The 14,388-nt window shown below is 38.9% G+C and overlaps 1 pseudogene; it reads right to left on the reverse strand.

Annotated features, from left to right (window-relative positions):
* Positions 1–928: 928 nt before the first annotated feature.
* The window catches only part of LOC129024105 (la-related protein 4-like), a 35,599-nt pseudogene continuing 22,139 nt past the window's right edge, over positions 929–14,388 (reverse strand).

The raw sequence follows: 14,388 nt of genomic DNA on the forward strand, positions 1-14,388 counted from the left end.
ATGTGTCAAGGAATTTATTCATTTCTTCTAGATTATCTAGTTTATTTGCATAGAGGTGTTTATGGTATTCTGTGATGGTAGTTTGTATTTCTGTGGGATCGGTGGTGAAATCCCCTTTATCATTTTTTATTGCATCTATTTGATTCTTCTCTCTTTTCTTCTTTATTAGTCTTGCTAGCGGTCTATCAATTTTGTTTATCTTTTCAAAAAAGGAGCTCCTAGATTCATTGATTTTTTGAAGGGTTTTTTGTGTCTCTATTTGCTTCATTTCTGCTCTGATCTTAGTTATTTTTTGCCTTCTGCTAGCTTTTGAATGTGTTTTCTCTTGCTTCTCTAGTTCTTCTAATTGTGATGTTAGGGTGTCAATTTTAGATCTTTTCTGCTTTCTCTTGTGGGCATGTAGTGCTATAAATTTTCCTCTACACACTGCTTTGAATGTGTTCCAGAGATTCTGGTATGTTGTGTCTTGGTTGTTGTTGGTTTCAAAGAACATCTTTATTTCTTCCTTCATTTCGTTATGTACCCAGTAGTCATTCAGGAGCAGGTTGTTCAGTTTCCATGTAGTTGAGTGGTTTTGAGAGAGTTTCTTTTTCCTGAGTTCTAGTGTGATTGCACTGTGGTCTGAGAGACAGTTTGTTATAATTTCTGTTCTTTTACATTTGCTGAGGAGTGTTTTACTTCCAACTATTTTGTTAATTTTGGAATAGGTGTGGTGTGGTGCTGAAAAGAATGTATATTCTGTTGATTTGGGGTGGAGAGTTCTGTAGATGTTTATTAGGTCCACTTGGTGCAGAGCTGAGTTCAATTCCTGGATATCCTTGTTAACTTTCTGTCTTGTTGATCTGTGTAATGTTGATAATGGGGTGTTAAAGTCTCCAATTATTATTGTGTGGGAGTCTAAGTCTCTTTGTAAGTCACTCAGGACTTCTCACAACTCGTCAAAGTCAGTCTCCTTCTGGCGTTTTTCCATTGCTGGTGAGGAGCTGTGTTCCTTTGGAGGTGGAGAGGTGCTTTGATTTTTAGAGTTTCTGGTTTTTCTGCTGTGTTTTTTCCCCATCTTTGTGGTTTTATCTACTTTTGGTCTTTGATGATGGTGATGTACAGACTGGTTTTTGGTGTGGATGTCCTTTCTGTTTGTTAGTTTTCCTTCTAATAGTCAGGACCCTCAGCTACAGGTCTGTTGGAGTTTGTTGGAGGTCCATTCCAGACCCTGTTTGCCTGGGTATCAGCAGCGGTGGTTGCAAAACAGCAGATATTGGTGAACCGCAATTGCTGCTGCCTGATCGTTCCTCTGGAAGTTTTGTCTTAGAGGAGTACCCAGCCGTGTGAGGTGTCAGTCCACCCCTCCTGGGGAGTGCCTCCAAGTTAGGCTACTCGGGGTTCAGGGACCCACTTGAGGAGGCAGTCTGCTCGTTCTCACATCTCAAGCTGCATGCTGGGAGAACAACTAATCTCTTCAAAGCTGTCAGACAGGGACATTTAAGTCTGCAGAGGTTACTGTTGCCTTTTGTTTGTCTGTGCGCTGCCCGCAGAGGTGTAGCCTACAGAGGCAGGCAGGCCTCCTTGAGCTGTGTTGGGCTCCACCCAATTCGATCTTCCTGGCCTCTTTGTTTACCTACTGAAGCCTCGGCAATGGTGGGCACCCCTCCGCCAGCCTCACTGCCACCTTGCAGTTTGATCTCAGACTGCTGTGCTAGCAATGAGCAAGGCTCTGTGGGCTTAGGACCCTCCAAACCATGTGCGGGATATAATCTCGTGGTGTGCCGTTTGTTAAGCCTGTTGGAAAAGCGCAGTATTAGGATGGGAGTAACCCGATTTTCCAGGTGGCATGTGTCACCCCTTTCTTTAACTAGGAGAGGGAATTCCCTGACCCCTTGTGCTTCCCAGGTGAGGTGATGCCTCGCCCTGCTTCCACTCATGCATGGTGTGCTGCACCCACTGTCCTTCACCCACTGTCTGGCATTCTCCAGTGAGATGAGCCCTGTACCTCAGTTGGAAATGCAGAAATCACTTGTCTTCTGCATTGCTCAGGCTGGGAGCTGAAGACTGGAGCTGTTCCTATTCGTCCATCTTGGCTCCATCCTCTCAATGCTATTATTGATAAAACTTAATCCTGCCATTTTTTATTTGTTTTCTGATTGTGATGTGGTTTTGTTTTCTTATTTCTTTCCTTCCTGTCTTTTTATTGAAGATAATTTTCTCTGGTACTATGATACAATTCGTTGCTTTTTATTTTGGTGTACATCATATGTTTTTTGTTTGAGGTTGCCCTGAGGTTTGTAAATACTTTATTATAATCCATTATTTTAACCTGATAACAACAAAAATGTTTGTAAAAACAAACAAAAGGAAAACTAATAAAAACTCAATGCCTTTGCAGTAACCAAAACAGCATGGTACTGCTACCAAAACAGAGATATAGATCAATGGAACCAAATAGAGCCCCCAGAAATAATACCACCCATGTACAACCGTCTGATCTTTGACAAACCTGACAAGAACAAGAAATGGGGAAAGGATTCCCTATTTAATAAATGGTGCTGGGACAACTGGCTAGCTATGTGTAGAAAGCTGAAACTGGATCCCTTCCTTACACCTTATACAAAAATTAATTGAAGATGGATTAAAGACTTAACTGTTAAACCTAAAGCCATAAAAACCCTAGAAGAAAACCTGGGCAATAACATTCAGGACATAGGCACGGGCAAGGACTTCATGACTAAAACACCAAAACCAATGACAACAAAAGCCAAAATTGACAAATGGATCTAATTAAACTGAAATGCTTCTGCACAGCAAAAGAAACAGTCATCAGAGTGAACAGGCAACCTACAGAATGGGAGAAAATTTTGCAATCTACTCATCTGACAAAGGGCTAATATCCAGAATCTACCAAGAACTTAAGCCAATTTACAAGAAAAAAACAAACAACCCCATCAACAAGTGGGCAAAGGATATGAACAGACACTTCTCAAAAGAAGACATTTATGCAACCAACAGACACATGAAAAAATGCTCATCATCTCTGGCCATCAGAGAAATGCAAATCAAAACCACAATGAGATACCATCTCACACCAGTTACAATGGCAATCATTAAAAAGCCAGGAAACAACAGGTGCTGGAGAGGATGTGGAGGAATATGAACACTTTTACACTGTTGGTGGGACTGTAAACTAGTTCAACCATTGTGGAAAACAGTGTGGTGATTCCTCAGGGATATAGAACTAGAAACACCATTTGACCCAGCCATCCCATTGCTGGGCATATACCCAAAGGATTATAAATCATGCTGCTATAAAGACACATGCACACATATGTTTATTGCAGCACTGTTCACAATAGCAAAGACTTGGAACCAACCCAAATGTCCATCCATGATAGACTGGATTAAGAAAATGTGGCCCACATGCATCATGAAATACTATGCCTCCATAAAAAAGGATGAGTTCATGTCCTTTGTGGGGACATGGATGAAGCCGGAGACCATCATTCTGAGCAAACTATCACAAGGACAGAAAACCAAACACCGCATATTCTCACTCATAGGTGGGAATTAAACAATGAGAATACTTGGACACTGGGTGGGGAACATCACACACTGGGGCCTGTCGTGGTGTGAGGGGAGGGAGGAGGGATAGCATTAGGAGATATATCTAATATAAATGAAGAGTTAATGGGTGCAGCACACCAACATGGCACACGTATACATATGTAACAAACTTGCATGTTGTGCACATGTACCCTAGAATTTAATGTGTAATTTAAAAAAAAACTCAGTGCCTCAACTTTATCCCCCAGCTTTTTACCTTTTTGTTTTTTCTATTTATATTTAATTATACTACTATGTTTTGAAAACTTGTTGTAGTTATTATTTTTGATTGGCTCATCATTTAATCTTTTTACTTAGGATTTAATCTTTTTACTTATGATAAAGGCAGTTTACACACCACTCGTTTAGTGTTATAATATGCTGTGTTTTTCTGTGTACTAACTATTTTTTTCAAGTTTTATTTTAAGTCCTGGAGTATATGTGCAGGATGTGCAGATTTGTTATATAGGTAAACGTGTGCAATTGTGGTTTGCTGCATAGATGAATCCATCACCTAGGTATTAAGTTCAGCCTCCATTAGCTATTGTTTTTGATGTTCTTCTTCTCCCCACTTCCTCCTGACAGACCCCAGTGTGTGTTCTTTTCCCATGTATCTGTGTATTATTCAGCTCCCACTCATAAGTGAAACCGTATGGTATTTGGTTTTCTGTTCCCATGTTAGTTTGCAGAGAATAACAGCTTCCAGCTCCATACATGTCCACACAAATGACCTAATCTCATTCTTTTTTATTGCTGCGTTGTATTCAATGTTGTATATATAACATGTTTTTTAATTCATTCTAACATTGATGGGCGTTTGGGTGGATTCCATGTCTTTGCTATTGTGAATAGGGCTTCAATGAACACGCATGTGCATGTATGTTTGTAATAGAATAATCTGTATTCCTTTGAGTATATATTCAGTAATGGGATTGCTGAGTCCCATTGTATTTCTGACTCTAGGTCTTTGAGGAATCACCACACTGTCTTTCACAACTGTTGAACTAATTTACACTTCCACCAATAGTTTAAGAGCATTTTTTTCTCTGCAATCTGGCCAGCATCTGTTGTTTTTTGACATTTAATAATTGCCATTCTGACTGGTGTGAGATGGTATCTCATTGTGCTTTTGAGTTGCATTTCTCTAATAATTGGTGATGCTTAGCTTGTTTTAAATGTGTGTTGACTGCATGTATGCCTTTTATTGAAAAGTGTCCATTCATTTTCTTTTCCCACTTTTTAGTGGGGTTGTTTGTTTATTTCTATTAGATTTGTTTAAGTTCCTTGTAGATTCTGGATATTAGATCTTTGTCAGATGGATAGGTTGCAAAATTTTTCTCCTATTCTGTAGGTGGTCTGTTCACTTTGATGATAGTTTCTTTTGCCGTGCAGAGCTCTTTAATTTAATTAGATTATGTCTGTCAATTTTCATTTTTGTTGCAATTGATTTTGGCATTTACATCATGAAATATTTGTCCATGCCTATGTCCTGAGTGGTATTGCCCAGATTCTCTTTTTGGCTTTTTACAGTTTTGGGTTTTACATTTAAGTCTTTCATCTATCATGAGTTAGTTTTTGTATAAGGTGTAAAGAAGGAGCCCCATTTCAATTTTCTACATTTGGCTAGTCAGTTCTTCTAGCGCCATTTATTAAATAGAATATCTTTTCCCAATAGCTTGTTTTTGTCAGGTTTGTCAAAGATCAGATGATTGTAGACATGCAGTTTTATTTCTCATTTTTCTATTCTGTTCTATTAATCTATGTATCTGTTTTTGTACCAGTACCATTCTGTTTTGCTTACTGTAGCCTCGTAGTATAGTTAGAAGTTGGGTAGTGTGATGTCTCTAGCTGTGGTCTTTTTGCTTAAGACTGTCCTGGTTATTTGTGCTCTTTTTTGGTTCCATATGAATTTTGAAATAGTTTTCTCTAATTCTTTGAAGAATATCAGTGGTAGTTTAGTGGGAATAGCATTGAATTTATAAGTTACTTTGGGCAGTATGGTCATTTTTATAATACTGATACTTTTTATCCATGAGCATGAAATGTTTTTCCATTTCTTTGTGTCCTCTCTGATTTCCTTGAGCAATGGTTTCTAATTCTCCTTGAAGAGGTCCTTCATTTTCTTGTTAGCTGTATTCATAGGTATTTTATTCTCTTTGTAGCAATTGTGGATGGGAGTTCATTCATGATTTGGCTCTCTGCTTGCTTGTTTGTTGTTGATGTTCAGAAATTCTTGTAATTTTTGCACATTGATTTTTATCTTGAGACTTTGCTGAAGTTTTTTGTCAGCTTAAGAAATTTTTGGGCTAAGACTATGGGATTTTCTAGATATAGAATTATGTCATATGTAAATAAAGATAATTTGACTTTCTTCCTTTTTATTTGAATATCCTTTATTTCTTTCTCTTGCCTGATTGCCCTGGCCAGAAATTCAAATACTGTGTTGAATAAGAGTGGTGATAGAGGACAGCTTTGTCTTGTGCTGGTTTTCAAGGGGCATGCTTCCAGCTTTTGCCCGTTCAGTATAATATTGGTTGTGGAATTGTCATATATGGATTTTATTATTTTGAGGTATGTTTCTTCAAAACCTAGTTTATTGAGAGTTTTTTTTTTCACATGAAGGAATGTTGAATTTTATCAACGGTCTTTTCTGCATCTATTGAGGTAATTATGTGGTTTTTGTCTTTAGTTCTGTTTATGTCATGAATTATATTAATTGATTTGCATATGTTGAACCAATTTTGCATGTTGGGAATTAAGCCAACTTGATCGTGGTTGATATGTTTTTTGATGTGATGCTGGATTTGGTTTTCCAGTATTTTATTGAAGATTTTTGTGTCAATGTTCATCAGGGATATTGGCCTGAAGTTATTTTTTTTTAATTGTATCTGCTAAGTTTTGGTATCAGGATAATGCTGGCCTCATAAAGTGATTTAGGGAGGAGTCCCTCCTTTTCAATTGCTTGGAATAGTTTCGGTAGAAATGTTACCATCTCTTCTTTGTACATTTTGTAAGACTCAGCTGTAAATCCGTCTGGTCCTGCATTTTTTGTTTGTTTGTGAGGCCATTTATTACCACCTCAGTTTCAGAACTTGTTATTGATTTATTCAGTAATTCAGTTTCTTCCTGATTCAGTCTTGGGAGGGTCAATGTATCCAGTGATTTATTAATTTCTTCCTGGATTTTCTGGCTTATGTGCATAGTAGTGTTTATAGTATTCTCTGATGATTGTTTATGTATTTCTGTGGAGTCAGTGATAATATTCCCCTTATCATTTCTGATTGTGTCTATTTGATTCTTCTCTTTTTTCTTCTTTATTAGCATAGCTAGCTATCTATTTTATTAATTTATTTTCAAAATACCAGCTCCTGTATTGGTTGTTTTTTTCAGGGATTTTTATGTCTCTATCTCCTTCAGTTCCTATCTGATCTTGGTTATTTCTTGTCTTCTGCTAACTTTGGGGTTTGTTTGCCCTTGGCTCTCTAGTTCTTTTAGTTGTGATGTTAGATTGCTAATTTTAGATCTTTATAGGTTTTTAATGTGGGCATTTAGGGCTGTAAATTTTCCTCTTAACACTGCTTTAGCTGCATTCCAGAGATTCTGGTACATTGTCTCTTTGTTTTCAGTAGTTCTGGAGAACTTCTTGATTTCTGCCTTAATTTCCTTATTTACCCAGGAGTTATTTAGGAGTGCGTTGTTCAATTTCTATGCAGTTGTGTAGTATTGGGTGAATTTTTTAGTCTTGTGTTGTAGTTTGATTGCACGGTGGTGTGGGTGTGAGAGACTGTTATAATTTCAGTTATTTTGCATTTATTTAGGAGTGTTTTTCTTCTTATTATATGAGCAATTTTAGAGTAACTGTCATGTGACAATGAGAAGAGTGTATATTCTTCTATTTTTTTTTTTTTTTTTGAGTTGGGTGTGTGGAGAGTTCTATAGATATCTATCGGGTCCCCTTTATCCAGAGCTGAATTCAGGTCCTGAAAATCTTTGTTAATTTTCCATCTTGATGATCTGTCTAGTATTGTCATTTGGGTGTTAAAGTCCCCCATTATTATTGTTTGGGTGTTAAAGTCCAGCATTATTATTGTTTGGGAGTCAAAGTCTCTTTGTAGGTGTCTAAGAACCTGCTTTATGAATCTGGGTGTTCTTGTATTGGGTGTATATAAATTTAGGATAGTTAGCTCTTCTTGTTGAATTGCTTTCCTTAAGTATCAAGCTGATTGGTTGTCATATCTTCAAGTACAATCAGAGCTTAGCAACTTGTTGAATAAAATATTAGAAATGTCAAAAAGGCAGACTAAATTTCAAACTACAAAAAAATCCATTCAATTATTGCATTCAGTTTTCAAAACATTTACTAACACGACAACAGATTTGGTTTCAGGTGCTTTTGTACACACACACTCACAAGAGGCACTCCAGCCACTGGTCTTCTTTGCAGTACAAGGCCGTATAGTCAGAGATGGCATTTTCCAAGCCAAACTTTAAATAGATTTTAAAAAGTAAATTTTAATTTTACAGAAATGCTACTTCAAAAAATGTTTCCTCTCACTCCCTCATCTCTTATACTAAAAAGTGTAAAATTTTTTTTTCTTCCAAGCTGAATCCAAAGCCTCAAAATTGATTCCTGGAAAATAATCTCTGCAAATAGTAATTAAAAACAAAAATATAGAAAAATTATACTTTTTATCTATGTATGTGTAGATAAATAGATAAAGTAATGGATAGATATAGATAGATAGATAGATAGATAGATAGATAGACAGATAGATGGGAATCCTGCAGCCTTTAAAAATCACATTAAAGGTGAATTTTTGGGATCGTATCTGATATGATTTGGCTGTGTCCTTACCAAAATCTTGTCTTAAATTTTATTCCCATCATCTCCACGTGTCATAGGAGGGACTTGGTGGAAGGTAATTAAATCATGGGGGAAGTTACCTCATGCTATTCTCGTGATAGTGAGTGAGTTTTCTTGAGATCTGATAGTTTTATAAGAGACTTTTCCCCCTTTGCTTGGCACTTCTCTTTCCTGCCACCATGTGAAGGAGGACATGTTTGCTTTCACTTCCACCATGATTGTAAGTTTCTTGAGTCCTCCCCAGCCCTGCAAAACTGTGAGTCAATTAAACTTCTTTTCTTTATAACTTACCCAGTTGTGGGCAGCTCTTTATAGCAGCATGAGAATGAATTAATATAGTAAATTGGTACTGAGGGAGTGGGAGGCTGATGTTAGGCTACTCAAAAATGTGGAAGTGACTTTTTAACTGGGTCACAGGCAGAGGTTGAAGCAGTTTGGAAGGCTCAGAAGAAGATAGAAATATGTGGGAAAGTTTGAAACTTCCTAGAGACTTGTTGAATGACTTTGACCAAAATGCTGATAGTGATATGGACAATAAAGTCCTGGCTGAGATGGTCTCAGATGGAGATGAGTAACTTGTTGGCAACTGGAGCACAGGTGACTGTTGTGATGCTTTAGTAGAGACTGACAGCATTTTGCCCCAGCCCTAGAGATCTGTGGAACTTTGAACTTGAGAAAGATGATTTAGTGTATCTGGTGGAAGAAATTTCTAAGTGGCAAAGCATTCAAAAGGAAGCAGAGTTTAATAGTTTGGAAAATTTGCAGCCTGATGATGAGATAGATAGAAAAGAAAAACCAATTTTCTGGGGAGAAATTCAAGTTAGCTGCAGAAATTTGCATCAATAACAAGAAGCCAATTGTTAATCTCCAAGAAAATATCTACAGGGAATGTCAGAGACCTTTATGACAAATCCTCCCATCACAAGCCTTGAAGCCTAGGAGGGAAAAATGGTTTCTTGGGCCAGGCCCAGGGCCCCCTGCTCTATACAGCCTCAGGACGTGGTGTCCTGCATTCCAGCTGCTTCAGCTCAAGCTGTGGTTAAAAAAGCCTAAGGTACAGCTCAGGCCATTGCTTAAGAAGGTGTAAGTCTCAAGCCTTGGTGGCTTACACGTGGTGTTGAACCCGTGGGTGCACAGAAGTAAAGAATTGAGGTTTGGGAACCTCTGCCTAGATTTCAGAGAATGTACAAAAATGACTGGATGTCCAGGGGAAGTTTGCTACAGGGGTGGAGCCCTCATGGAGCACCTCTGCTAGGGCTATGTGTAACAAAAATGTGGGATTGGAGCCTACACACAGAGTCCTCACTGTGGCACAGCCTAGTGGAGCTGTGAGAAAAGGGTCACTGTTTTCCAGACCCCAGAATGTTAGATCCACCACCAGCTTGCATAGTGCAACTGGAAAAGCCACACATACTAAATTCCAGCCTGTTAAAGCAGTTGGGAGGGAAGCTGTACTTTGCAAAGCCACAGGAGTAGAGCTCCCCAAGGCCATAGGAGCCCACCTGTTGCATCAACCTGATCTGGATGTGAGACATGGACTAAAAGGAGATCATTTTGAAACTTTAAGTTTTAATGACTGCCCTATTGTATTTCAGACTTGCACGGGGCCTGTAGCTCTTTGGTTTTGGCCATTTTTTCCTATATGGAATGGATGTTTTTACCCAATGCCTGTACCTCCATTGGATCTGTGAAGAAACTAACTTGACTTTGATTTTACAGACTGATAGGTGGAAGGGACTTGTCTTGTCTCAGATGAGACTTTGGAGTTGGGCTTTTGGGTTAATGTTGGAATGAGCTAACACTTTGGAGGACTGTTGGGGAGGCATGATTATGTTTTGAAATGTGAGGACGTGAGATTTTGGAAAGATCAGGGGTTGAATAATTTGGTTTGGCTGTGTCCCCACACAAATCTCATCTTGTATTGTTGTTCCCATAATCCCCTCATGTTGTGGGAGGGACCCAGTGGAAGGTAATTACATCATGGGGGCAGTTACCCTCATGCTGTTCTCTTAATAGTGAGTGAGTTCTCATGAGATCTGATTTTTTAAATGTTATTTACCCCCTTTTCTTGGCACTTCTTCCTGCTGCTGTGTGAAAAATGATGTATTTGCTTCTTTTTATGCCATGATTGTATTTCCTGAGGCCTCCCCAGCCCTGGGGAACTGTGAGTCAAGTAAATCTATTTTCTTTATAAATTACCCAGTCTCACGCAGTTTTTTATAGCAATGTGAGAACGGACTAATACACTATAACTCACAACTCCAAAATCCATAATGATTTAAGGATGCACTTTCTCCTGTTTCCGTCCTGGTTACCGCTTCCATTCCAAAACAGTTCAATATAGCCATGGCTCAAGTTTAATAGGAAAAGAGAGAAAATTTTGAATAGTTTTTTGGGGTTGCTTTTGTTGTTTTCCACTTTGGTGATCTGGGTGGTACATATTCCTCTTTGCCATTATATTGAGTAACTCCCTGAGGTATAGTTCTATGGCTAAACTGGCATTTCTTTTCCTTGATTTTTCCACATTCTCCCTGAGAATGGTATTGCCTCCAAAGCCAGAATATTCCTTACTAGTCCTTGCTTCTGGCTGCTCATGTGGTTTCTCAATGGACTTCTCAGGAGCTTCATTGTCTTCATTTTTGATGGGAGATAGTAAAATGAGTGACGTTCCCAGAGTGGCTGCACAAAAACTGAAGATGGCTCTTTAGGGAGCTTTTGGCACACTTCAGCATAAATTAACATTAGGGGTTCCTGTAGATCCACAGCTGCAGCTGCATTTATGTCATTATTATATGGTGAAGCAGTACTTGCCATTGATAGCTTTGTAGCACTTGGAGGAGAAACTGGTATAGTCCATCTGGTTGAAACTGTACCTCTGAACAGTGGAATTGTCTTTTAGATCTTTTTCTTGCTGAGCTGTGGTTAATGCAAGAAGCTCAGCTGCACATGGAGGACTGGTACTCAAGTTGATTTGCTAATCAGAAGTGCATTGTGTCTGCTCATTTGCAGGCACTGGGCAACAAACAAATCTTTATTATCCTTTTCTTTGTAGCCACCTTTAACAGCATAAGAAATCATATTCTCTAAAATGAGTTCACCTGGAATTCTTAATAAAGTTGGAAAATTTGAGGCTAGTAAGCCAAACTTTGGTGTTGGAGCCTTTGATTCAACTGTTGAAGGATAGGGTCTTGGGATACTATCATCTTCTCATCACCTTCGACCTCTGAAAAGAGTTTTTCTGCTCCTACCATAGTCCCGCTCTGTTTTATCTGCACAATGGAAGTCTCCTTTTGAAGGTAAGTTTGCTCCTGATGCAGGATTATGCTGTTCAGTATGGAAAGTTTCTTGAACTACATGTGTTCAATGATCTTCCCTCCAATAATACAAAGCCCTCTATTTAGTGTTCTGAACCTAAAATGAGGCTTCACACATTTTTTTTTTTTTTTGGATGGTCGAACTAAATTCAAAGCAGCAGCATTTGTTTTGAGATCCTGATGAATTAAAGCCATTGGCAAAACTACCATTGGGAAAGGAAGCCAGTGGTGTTTCACAGTAAAGTGCAAGATTTGGAGATCAAGACTGAGGCACAATACTGTAGACTGAGTACTGTTGGTGAGGATTATATACAAGCTGCGTAAAGACTGGTGAGGCATACTGTGCTTGAGTCTGAATGGGCTGGCTATATATACTAGAATCCATTAGTTGATAATCATTCTTAGCAAGTAAAATGTATTGATGGCCTTTATCCTTGCAATGACTGGCTTGCCCTGAAATGTTTTAACTTACTCTCTTAAGCATTTAAAAGCCTGTTGTGCATCTGTTTCTGACTGGAAAGTGATGTACCCTTTGCGATTGTGTGCAAACTCACAGATTATCACTTTGGTGCAGTTTGCACTTTTGATCAAAGCTTTTACTTCCTCTATTGATGTTCCAGAAATCTCTCTAAGAATCTCAATAGAATGCTTATGACTTGATCTCACTTTCTCACCCTTCTCGTCCACTTGTACCATAGGAGAAGATCTCAACACTTCAAGAATTAGATCAGGGTCTGTGATCAACATTTTTATTTCTTCTAAGTAGGCAACTGTCTAAATTTAGATGAGCTAATCAGTATCCATTGGAGATATCAAGTAAAGATACTTTAACATTTTTTTTCTTGAAAAACACAATTCTAATTGTTTCTTCAAACATTCTTTTAAGTCTTTGCTGATTGCTTTCTCAAAATATATCACATATTTGGTAACTCAGACCTTCTGGTCTTGAAATTAGTTTTCAGTTGATTCTTCAATGCCTGTAGTATTTCTTGTGATTTCACAAGATAAAGAATGTATTATGGGGAGGAGCCAAGATGGCGGAATAGGAACAGCTCCGGTCTATAGCTCCCAGCCTGAGGGATGCAGAAGACGGGTGATTTCTGCATTTCCATCTGAGCTTTGAGGAAAGCAGTGGTTCTCCCAGCACGCAGCTGGAGATCTGAGAACGGGCAGACAGCCTCCTCAAGTGGGTCCCTGACCCCTGACCCTCGAGCAGCCTAACTGGGAGGCACCCAGCAACAGGGGCAGACTGACACCTCACACGGCCGGACGGGTACTCCAACAGACCTGGAGCTGAGGGTCCTGTCTGTTAGAAGGAAAACTAACAAACAGAAAGGACATCCACACCAAAAACCCATCTGTACATCACCATCATCAAAGACCAAAAGTAGATAAAACCACAAAGATGGGGGAAAAACAGAGCAGAAAAACTGGAAACTCTAAAAAGCAGAGTGCCTCTCCTCCTCCAAAGGAACGCAGTTCCTCACCAGCAATGGAACAAAGCTGGACGGAGAATGACTTTGACGAGCTCAGAGAAGAAGGCTTCAGATGATCAAATTACTCTGAGCTAAGGGAGGATATTCAAACCAAAGGCAAAGAAGTTGAAAACTTTGAAAAAAATTCAGAAGAATGTATAACTAGAATAACCAGTACAGAGAAGTGCTTAAAGGAGCTGATGGAGCTGACAACCAAGGCTCAAGAACTACGTGAAGAATGCAGAAGCCTCAGGAGTTGATGCGATCAAATGGAAGAAAAGATATCAGTGATGGAAGATGAAATGAATGAAATGAAGTGAGAAGGGAAGTTTAGAGAAAAAAGAATAAAAAGAAACGAGCAAAGCCTCCAAGAAATGTGGGACTATGTGAAAAGACCAAATCTACGTCTGATTGGTGTACCTGAAAGTGACGGGGAGAATGGAACCAAGTTGGAAAACACTCTGCAGGATATTATCCAGGAGAACTTCCCCAATCTAGCAAGGCAGGCCAACATTCAGATTCAGGAAATACAGAGAACGCCACAAAAATACTCCTCGAGAAGAGCAACTCCAAGACACATAATTGTCAGATTCACCAAAGTTGAAATGAAGGAAACACTGTTAAGGGCAGCCAGAGAGAAAGGTTGGGTTACCATCAAAGGGAAACCCATCAGACTAACAGCGGAACTCTCGGCAGAAACTCTACAAGCCAGAAGAGAGTGGGGACCAATATTCAACATTCTTAAAGAAAAGAATTTTCAACCCAGAATTTCATATCCAGCCAAACTAAACTTCATAAGTGAAGGAGAAATAAAATACTTTACAGACAAGCAAATGTTGAGAGACTTTGTCACCACCAGGCCTGCCCTAAAAGAGCTCCTGAAGGAAGCACTAAACATGGAAAGGCACAACCAGTACCAGCCACTGCAAAATCATGCCAAAATGTAAAGACCATCAAGACTAGGAAGAGACTGCATCAACTAACAAGCAAAATAACCAGCTAACATCATAATGACAGGATCAAATTCACACATAACAATATTAACATTAAATGTAAATGGACTAAATGCTCCAATTAAAAGACACAGACTGGCAAACTGGATAAAGACTCAAGACCCATCAGTGTGCTGTATTCACGAAACCCA

Source organism: Pongo pygmaeus, chromosome X, assembly GCF_028885625.2.
Source record: "Pongo pygmaeus isolate AG05252 chromosome X, NHGRI_mPonPyg2-v2.0_pri, whole genome shotgun sequence".
Lineage (NCBI taxonomy): Eukaryota > Metazoa > Chordata > Mammalia > Primates > Hominidae > Pongo > Pongo pygmaeus.